This window comes from Berghia stephanieae, chromosome 2, assembly GCF_034508935.2.
Source record: "Berghia stephanieae isolate SIO BIC M18660-M18661 chromosome 2, UCSD_Bste_1.3, whole genome shotgun sequence".
Classification (NCBI taxonomy): Eukaryota; Metazoa; Mollusca; class Gastropoda; order Nudibranchia; family Aeolidiidae; genus Berghia; species Berghia stephanieae.
The window spans coordinates 61,004,123-61,014,122 of record NC_088361.1 but is presented as its reverse complement, the minus strand read 5'-3'; the positions used below and the strand labels follow the sequence as shown (position 1 = coordinate 61,014,122).

Here is a 10,000-nt window from a genome sequence, read left to right as displayed (position 1 = left end):
CCTCCTCCTCCTCCTCCTCCTCCTCCTCCTCCTCCTCCTCCTCCTCCTTCTTCTTCTTCTTCTTCTTCTTCTTCTTCTTCTTCTTCTTCTTCTTCTTCTTCTTCTTCTTCTTCTTCTTCTTCTTCTTCTTCTTCAACTTTTTTTTAAGAGTGAAGGTCTGGTCCTGAAGGTACATAAAGGATGATGGGACAAAGATAGTCTAACGGTCAAGAGGATTTTTTTTAAAAGCCAGCAGTTCTTGAATACGAAACATGAATGAATACTTGGTTCTACACCAAAGAGATCTATAATATCGCACGTAATAGGATTACTCCAATGCCTTATAATTGCGTGTATGTGAATAAGCCATCATGAGTTGTTGCGATGAGTATTTTACTACACGTGCTTACTACTACTGAATAAATAAATAAAGGCGGTGCAGAAGTGCCAAATTCAGTGCAACTCTCTCTCTCTCTCTCTCTCTCTCTCTCTCTCTCTCTCTCTCTCTCTCTCTCTCTCTCTCTCTCTCTCTCTCTCTCTCTCTCTCTGCGTGTGTGTGTGTGTATTGATGTTGAAACAACTAGTGTATTACGAAGGTAGGTCACCATGGCTAGTGGTCAGGAAAGGGTCGCAAGGTTAATCCCCCTTATCTGTCAAGTGTTTTTGGATTGCTTTCGATTGCTTATTTTTGTCTTTTCTGCGCTAATTATTTTTCGTCTTTGTCTGTGAAGAAGTGGGCCCGATCCCTCTGTTTTGATCATTAGTAATAATATACTTTCCATGAATGCTACCTGATGTGTTTTTGAAAACACTTCCAGCTCGCTTTGACCGTATGAATGGTCCTGGGGTTCGATTCATGTGTAGTAGATAGCCCTAGTTAGTTTTCATCACGATCTGTCCGAGGAGTCGAACGGCTCCTTGGTGTCATACAACACGCTCTCATTGTATGGTAATATCATTTTGAATATGCGTTAATAAATCATTTAATTATTTATTTTTTGTTTTATTTACCCTCTGTAGCGATATTATGTTGGAATGTTAACAAGAATAAGTAAATAATTAACACCGCACGCCGCTAAAAACGCGCGAAAGCCTCATCAGGTCCCTGCATATCACAATCAGGCCAACCATTTTCTCAGCTCACATTTGCTTTAGAAATCCCACTGTGATATTTTGAAAGAATCCTTTTTTTTTTCTCCCCCCCCCCCCCCCCCCCCCCCCCCCCCCTAACAAATCTGAATGGTTGACTTCAGACCCCTCAGAATGTTTCCCGTCCACTTCATGGTATAACCATCGGAGAGTCGTTCATTCTTTTGCTATCTTATTTTCACCTGTTAAATTTTCTATTACGGTTCACCTTTATTGTCGATGGAATAGATTTCACACGCTTTTCAATGTCGGTCGGGGTGCATTCACTGTTAATGTTCACACTTTGCTTTCCCGTGAAAGTAAACGTGATATTAGTTGAATCGCTCCAGGCAGTGAGCTAGCTGGGTGGATGTAGCGTTTCTCTGTTGGCGTTTATTTTAGCGTCGTTGGTGATGATGATGATGATGATGATGATGGTGATGCCAGATTGATAAGAAATGCAGGAGGGGTGTGGGATTTCCACAATCATTTTGTTTCACTCAGTCAGGCGCGGCAGCGGCAGCGTAGAGAAGTCCACGCTATGCTGCTAGTGCATTCGAGGGATAATGGGTTTGTTGTTAGAAGCTAGACAAAGACCACTCTGTCGTGTGTTTTTGCTATAATGTTATAATATTGTAATCGACATTACGAAGTGTGAAAATTCACCATTACGCAAGTTTCAAATATTATGGGATAGATCACACTTTTTGAAAATTAAACTCGAATGGATTACATGGATATTCGTGAGTGAATGTATTATAAAATTTCACGTTTGCGAAGGGATAATTATTTTAGTTTGTGTCTTTGTGTGGCGTGTTTCTCACTGGATTATCGTTTAAGTTTAAATACTGGATTTAGAAGCTACATCTAAAAACCATATAACCAGTTCGGTTATCGTTTCCCAATCTGTAGGTGAGTTGAGCGTATAGCATTTTATGTTTTGTTTGTTTATTTATTTATTTATTTATTTATTTATTTATTTATTTATTTATTCATTTGTTTGTTGATTTCTATATTTAGTTAGTTTGTTATTTGTTTATTTAATTATTTATTATTTGTCCCTATACCTTTGATAAACGTTCTAGACAGGGCTGTGTTTATGATCATGAAATGACATACAAAGCTGTGCTGTGTGAAGCAAGTAGCAATGTTTATTTCAATGGCATTGTCAGATTTAGACACACTTGACTGAGTATTGAAAGTTTTTTGTTTTTTTAAGAAGGTATTTACTTTGAGTCAGCCTTGCCTACGGTGCTGTATCCTAGTATAAGCCATTTGCATTTGATTTTATTGGCAGCATGTGCGAATTCAAACAAAGAGAAAAGGGTAAAAAACGGCAGAGTCGCATTTTAATTTTAATTTTTTGAAAAAATTCTTTTTCCAATGTAAATACAAAATTCGAAGATATGAACACTTTTTTTTTCTTAATTAATATTTTACAATATAGATAAATTCTTTTATCTAAAAATGCTAATTATATTATGACATTCTCTGAAAGATAAATTAAACATATAGATACAAGTGTACCCCACCCTCATCCACAATCTGAAGGTGACTCGCCCGTTGTTTCCTTTTGTGCTCTTCAAATGATAACAGATTGCCTTTCTCGTAATTAAATCATTGATCCGAGTTGTTAAAGCAATGAAATAACTGATAACTTGATTTGTATATTTTTTTATTTATTTAGTTGTTTATTTATTCATTCATTTATTCATTTGTTTGGTCTTTGAGGTCATTTCCCAAACGTTGTTTAAGGTGAAATAAATTATACTTAAATTGTTAATATTACTCGTGTTAGTAAATATTTCTCTTTCTTGGTTACCTTTTCTTTTCTTTTTTTTTTTTTTTCTTCTTCTTCTTCTTCTTCTTCTTCTTCTTCTTCTTCTTCTTCTTCTTCTTCTTCTTCTTCTTCTTCTTCTTCTTCTTCTTCTTCTTCTTCTTCTTCTTCTTCTTTTCTTTCTTCTTCCTCTCTCTTCCTCTTCTTCTCTCTTCTTCTTCTTCTTCTTCTTCTTCTTCTTCTTCTTCTTCTTCTTCTTCTTCTTCCTTCTTCTTCTTCTTCTTCTTCTTCTTCTTCTTCTTCTTCTTCTTCTTCTTCTTCTTCTTCTTCTTCTTCTTCTTCTTCTTCTTCTTCTGGGTGGGGTTCCTGACCTCCCATAGTGGGCAGGGAGGTACATACTAGTGCGGGGCGGTCCTTGGCAAGCTTAAGGACCACGGTCCTACGGTCCTTGGGAAATGAAGACCGCAAGGACCGGCCCTAGGACCGGTCCTTTTCGACATTGAACATTCCTGAGAGACTGTTGGAAATTCGAACCGGTTTGACCTTTGAGACCGTGGGATCGTTCATTCTTGAACCGTTAAAGACCGCTACACGATGAAAACCGTGGTCTACAGGAGTAAAACCCACGGAGTAGTCACACTCATTTCAAATTGTAATCTAATTAGAGAAGAGGGGTGATGCCTTCTTTATTTGCTCACCGTACTTCATTGTTACTTCGATAATTTAATAAAATTTGAAATTTATCCCCATTAACGGAGATAATGGCATCGCCCAAGGCGTTGATCGAGGTGTTCGTGGCGTTGATACACACACGCAACTCCTACCCCCCCCCCACCCCCCCCCCCCCCCCACACACACACATTAGAGGGCAGCGAGCATTGAAGAGTAAGAGAGAGACGTGAAATTATAATAAGAGGGGGTGGATGAGTAATAAGAGGGGTCGATGGTGACTTTTCGCCAGATCTAACAAACTCAGCTACCCATTCATTGCTGAGTAGACAGGGATTCAGAAAAAACTCGACTGCACCCGGGATCGATCTCTGGCCCTTTGCGTATAAAGAGAGTGCTCTATCAACTGAGCTATCGGGTCCCCAAATATTCTATTGGACTTTTTTAAAATTCAGACGTTATAACTGGATTTTTTGGAAGGAAGAAACTAATGAAACTCATATTATTTGATTAGTAAAAACACCAAACGAAATTTTAATATTATTGTATTATTTTAAATGACAACACTGCGATAGAAAGGAGTGGTGACAAGAGATGGACAAAAGAAAACAAAAAATCGGATTTGCTACTTGCTAGGTTCGACACACACACACACACACACACACACACACACAAACACACACACATCTTTAGTAGTCACATACATTTCAAACAATAACCCATTAGAGAAGAGGGGTCATGCCTTCACCATAGATCATTGTCATTGCGATCATTATGGTGTAGTAAATTTTGAAATTTACCCCGTATAATGGAATCGTCCAAGGCGTGCGCCTCCTGTTCCCCCCATCTCACACCCGAAAGGGCGGTTTGCGGAGTGGAGGGAGGTGGTCGTCTGCCTCTATGGTCGTCTGTGTCGTTTAGTGTATGGCAAAGGGGGGTGGGTGCGATTAATTAAGTGGGATGGGTGGTGATTGGTGGAAGATAGGCTACCGAGGCAACGAATCGCTGGGAAGTAGTAGGCTATGGCGCAAGACCGTTGAAAGGTGATAAGAAGTGAGGACCGCCGCCGGTCTTCCCCTATGGGACCGGTCTCCGGTTCACAGCTAAAAGACCGTGGGACCGCCGGTCCAGACCGGTCTTCAGCGCGGCACTAGTACATACTGTGTCTTCTATCCCCCTATGTCTGTTTTCCAACATGCTTTCTGTCTTTGTCTTGGAATGAGATTACTTGGTTTTGTCCTGGCCCTGGATGGATACCCTAGCTGGGAGGGAAACAGTCAAATGTATAGTTAAGAGTTTTGGGAGATGATATTTTTTTCCTTGTAAATCATCTCCCTGTTATGCACTGTATTGTTTTGTTTAAATATTATATATGATTTTTAAACATTTGAGTGTATCCCTCTTCTTAGTTGGGACCTGGGCTTGTGTGTGGATGAGACTTTTAGGTGATCTCAAACTAAGTACTTTGATAGTGTGCTCTTGGAATCTACATCTGTTTCCTATTTGAACAAATTCCCCTTTGTCTTACCTTTTCTTGGGTGCTTTAATTGTAATTCTAGAACTTTTGACTATCCCATTTTCTTCCTTTTTACTGGCGCTGATATGACCTAAATGTGTTACAAGCGCCGTAAAACCCTTAAAAACAAACAAACAATCTTCTTCTTCTTCTTCTTCTTCTTCTTCTTCTTCTTCTTCTTCTTCTTCTTCTTCTTCTTCTTCTTCTTCTTCTTCTTCTTCTTCTTCTTCTTCCTTCTTCTTCTTCTTCTTCTTCTTCTTCTTCTTCTTCTTCTTCTTCTTCTTCTTCTTCTTCTTCTTCTTTCTTCTTCTTCTTCTTCTTCTTCTTCTTCTTCTTCTTCTTCTTCTTCTTCTTTCTTCTTCTTCTTCTTCTTCTTCTTCTTCTTCTTCTTCTTCTTCTTCTTCTTCTTCTTCTTCTTCTTCTTCTTCTTCTTCTTCTTCTTTCTTTCTTCTTCTTCTTCTTCTTCTTCTTCTTCTTCTTCTTCTTCTTCTTCTTCTTCTTCTTCTTCTTCTTCATCATCTTCTTCTTCTTCTTTTATTTTTTTTTTCCCTTTATTTTTTGCTTTCTTTCTTGATTTCTATATTCCTTTCTTTCTTGTCTGCTTGCTTTCTTTCATACTTTCTTTCTTTCTTTCTTTCTTTTAAATTATCCTCATCCTTATTTTTCCAACGTTCTAATTCCATAGTACAGTAAAACCAGAAGTTCTCTGGTAGCACATTAAAAGAAGAAGAAAAGAGAGAATTCAACACGTGTTCCACCCTTATGCTTGACCTACAGAAACAAATCCCTTTAGTCAACATATCCAACGGAATGAATAGTGAGACAAGCTAGTTGAATCGTTTCGAACTCTTTAATAAATTTCTTTTCATGTAAGTTAAATTCCATTCCACCGTGTGAAATTCTGGGGTTATACGGTTAAGTATTTAATATTCTCTTTTCATGAATATATTTATATATTTCTTTATTTGTTTGTGTCTCCTCGCTTTTTCATATGCTTGACGAGTTACATTGGGATTCATGAGGTGGTAAACTACTGCGTGTGGTTGTCTTTTATTCCTTTTCTCCTCGACATAATTGATTGTGTGAATCTTTGTTGTTGAACGCTGTGTATCTTGTGGGAGTTTATTAAAAACAAAATTATTTGTCAACACATCATCAGTGTTGGAAAAACTTAGTCACAAAATGCGTTTTATTTTTACACACACACACAGGCACGCGCGCACACACACACATTATTATTATTATTATTATTATTATTATTATTATTATTATTATTATTATTATTATTATTATTATTATTATTATTATTATTATTATTATTATTATTATTATTATGGTAACCTGGCCAGTCAATGATGGATTCCGTAAGTGATAGTTGGTAGTTCAAAAGGACGCATAACAGTCGACCGTGTGAATTGGGAATTTTATCCCACATTATGACTTGCTGTTGGGAGAGGGGGAATACATTGTGAAGCGCAATGATCATGCTGAAATCATGGAAATACGGTATAAAAATGGGCTTATTATTATTATTTGTTTTGACTTGTTTTGCGGTCAGGGTCTTTAGGAAAATCCTGTCTTTTGGCCAGAACAGGTAAAACATTAAGTAGTTTCAGTGATTGTCCAAAAGAAATTTTTTTTTTAATCACGTGGTGCTTTGGCTTTCTAAGATTGAACAACAAAAATGACCTTCTAGTGACAGCGAAAGTATTCAGGGGGAAAATGCCGTCGTTACTTTATTAATTTGTCTTTATTACTACATATATTCAAACTTCTCCCACATTCATGATCAAAGAGAACATCCGAAACGTCCACTTACAATCCCTTCTTTTCAACAATTGAATATAGGCATTCTCTTCACCGTTATAATGTAGAGGTCAAGCGGTAAAGGGATTTAAATTATTATTATTATTTTTTTTTTTTTTACATTTATATTTTTATGTGGCATTCCTATCCGAAGGCTGGGATAATAAATATTCGTGTTTTATTCCATTTTAATGTACTTTGTTCACCAGTTAACTGCCGTACCGTGAAAAACTCGTATTTAAAAATTTGGCCAGAAAAATCGTCCTTAAATAAATATCGATCGATTTAAACGACCCTCATCCTGGCAAAAACTCCCCAAACTTCGCGCAAGTCCCAGGTTTGAGAGTTTTTGCCAAGATGAAGGTCATTTAAATCGATCGATATTTGAAAGACAGGTTTTCTGGCCAGCTTTTTAAATACGTGTTTTTCCATACTACGGCAGTTAACTGGTGAAAAGTTGATGAATATTGAAATAGGGTATCTCGTGCTTTGTGATGTATATATAGCCGAGTCGTACAGGTGTTGTTGATACGTGGAAATAAACGTGATGTCCGTGTTGTCACATGTAAATGAAGACAATAAACCTGTTGTTTTCTTTTTATTTCCCTTCATACTATTATGATTGCATGTGTAAAGGATAAATCATATTATGCGTTAGTGTCTATCTATCTATCTATCTGTATCTGTCTGTCTATCTATCTATCTATCTATCTATCTTTCTGTCTGTCTGTCTGTCTTTCTTTATGTATATCTCTCCATTTGTCTATCTTTCTTTCTTTCTTTCTATATCTATGTCTATCTCCATAAGTCTCTCTCTCTCTCTCTCTCTCTCTCTCTCTCTCTCTCTCTCTCTCTCTCTCTCTCCCTCTGTGTGTGTGTGTGTGTGTGTTTGTTTGTGTATGTTACACACTTACTTAGTTGGTGGGGAGGAGGGTAGGGAAGCGGGGGGGGGGGGGGGGGGGGGGGGGGGGGGGGGGGGGGGGGGGGGGGGGGGGGGGGGGGGGGGGGGGGGGGGGGGGGGGGGGGGGGGGGGACAAATTAGCCTCTTTAAGCAGCTGTCACCTCATTGACCCTTATCTTTGAAATGAAATGATGATGCTTGGCCAAGTTATGCACACAGTTTTTTTTTAGTCTTAGAATCTCATTTTAAATTTCAAAACGAATGGAGATGCAAATATTTCATCAAGCCTCAGCTATCTGACGTGAACTTGAATAATTCCTTTTAACACAAACACACATCGTTTTTATTACAGGTTGGAGTTGTCGAGTACTTCTTATCTCAACCAGAAAATAATTATAACGAGATTCCTTACTGTTTCTTTCCCTTTTCTTGCTCTATCAGGGTGAAAAGTTTCCGTCCTGCTAGAGATTAGCTAGTTCTCCAGAGAGTGAACCAGCTGTCGTGTGTAAACCTCCCAACACTAGCCTACTACCAATCCATCCCGTACCCTCCTTCCGCTTGCATGCATGATGATAGTTACTATTTTTATGATCATGATTTATCATTACGTATTACATACATTCTTACTGTAAGATTCTTGCCTTCTCGTGCTGGATGGAATTACCTCAGCTTGATACTTAAGAAGTCCGCCCTGAATATATACAACCGTGTTCTGAATAAGACATTTTTTAAAAATTGGCCAGAAAACTCTGCATTCAAATGTCGATCGATTAAACTGACCCTCATCTTGTTTAATTTTATTTTTTTAAGAACTTTAAAACCGGGGACTCGCGCCCTTATCTTATCAAAAACTCTCAAACCTTAGGCTCAGGATCCCAGTTTGTTTTTTATTTATTTTTTTTTATTATTATTATTATTATTATTTTATTTATTTATTTATTTATTTTAGAATTTAATTAATTTTTTTAAATAGACCAGTGTAATTTATCGATCGATATTTGAAGGACGAATTTTCTGGACAAATTTTAAAAAATTGTATTTATTTATTTATTAAGAGTACGGCAGAATAGTGCACATTTGCTGCCAACGGCACGATGAACAGTGTCAAGTCTTGGGGGGGGGGGGGGGGGTGAATATGTTCTCTCTCTCTCTCTCTCTCTCTCTCTCTCTCTCTCTCTCTCTCTCTCTCTCTCTCTCTCTCTCACACACACACACACACACTCCCTACTCCCTGTCCGATGACAGTGACGTAATTCTCTATTTGCTGTCTTGAATCATTTATTTCCTCTATCGAATAATATAATTGGCGAGCATAATATTACAGCAAAAACACCAGTAAATAATCCCATTTATTGTTCCTCCTCCAATCTTAAGTGATTCGATTTCCGTATGTTATTATCTTACCTACTCTAACCCACCCACCTTCCAACTTCCGTAATACGTACTACCTTCACGCAACAATAAGCAATGTACGTCACGTTAGTCTTCTTACCTTTGTATGACGCCCCCCCCCCCCCCCCCCCCCCCCCCACCCTCACACACACACACTCCATTTGTTATTTCTTGGTGCCTGGTATTTGAATGGCATTGATAAGAAGAAGGGATGGAATGACGTCACGGAATGGTCTGTTGTGTCTAATGGAGATTACTCATGGAGTTTGAGTCGGAATAGAGATAGATATGAACTGACTGTGCACGCACGCAGTAAGTGGATTATCTACTATCAAATAAATCTGATATGGTGGCAATACAATATCGTCCCGATCAAATACTGTCGGGCTTATTTCCAGATGGAGACACTCAGATTTTTCTTAGAACACCTGGATTTCCCCACTACCATCAGACCTGCCAACACTCCTGAATTTATCAGGGAAATTCATGAGTTTTGTTCTCAATCCAAAGTTCTCTGACTTCTATTTCCCGATTTTGATTGCATTTTAATATTTCAGACAAACCATCATCCTGCCCCTCATCATTATCTCTTCACATAATAATCTTAGGCCCACATAATATTTCAGTATTTTATCTAAAAAGTTTGCAACCCTGCACTCTTCTTTTCTCCCTCTTTTATATATATATATATATATATATATATATATATATATATATATATATATATATATATATATATATATATATATATATATATATTATTTATATATATAATATATTTGAGTGTTGGTGGGTACTCGTAGGTACGAAAGTGCTCGATAATGATGGTTAG

General features: G+C 37.7%; 1 protein-coding gene across 6 annotated transcripts in view; it reads left to right on the top strand.

Annotated features, from left to right (window-relative positions):
- Positions 1 to 10,000, top strand: part of LOC144965277 (uncharacterized) — a 105,576-nt gene that overhangs the window by 67,182 nt on the left and 28,394 nt on the right. For 2 of the 6 annotated variants that reach the window (XR_013643987.1, XM_078900451.1), the window contains exon 1: positions 1,610 to 2,019. The exons of the other annotated variants lie outside the window; for them this stretch is intronic. The gene's annotated coding sequence lies outside the window, so the exon portion shown is untranslated. Of the gene's footprint in view, positions 1 to 1,609; positions 2,020 to 10,000 lie in introns of those variants that run through there. 6 annotated transcript variants of the gene reach the window in all.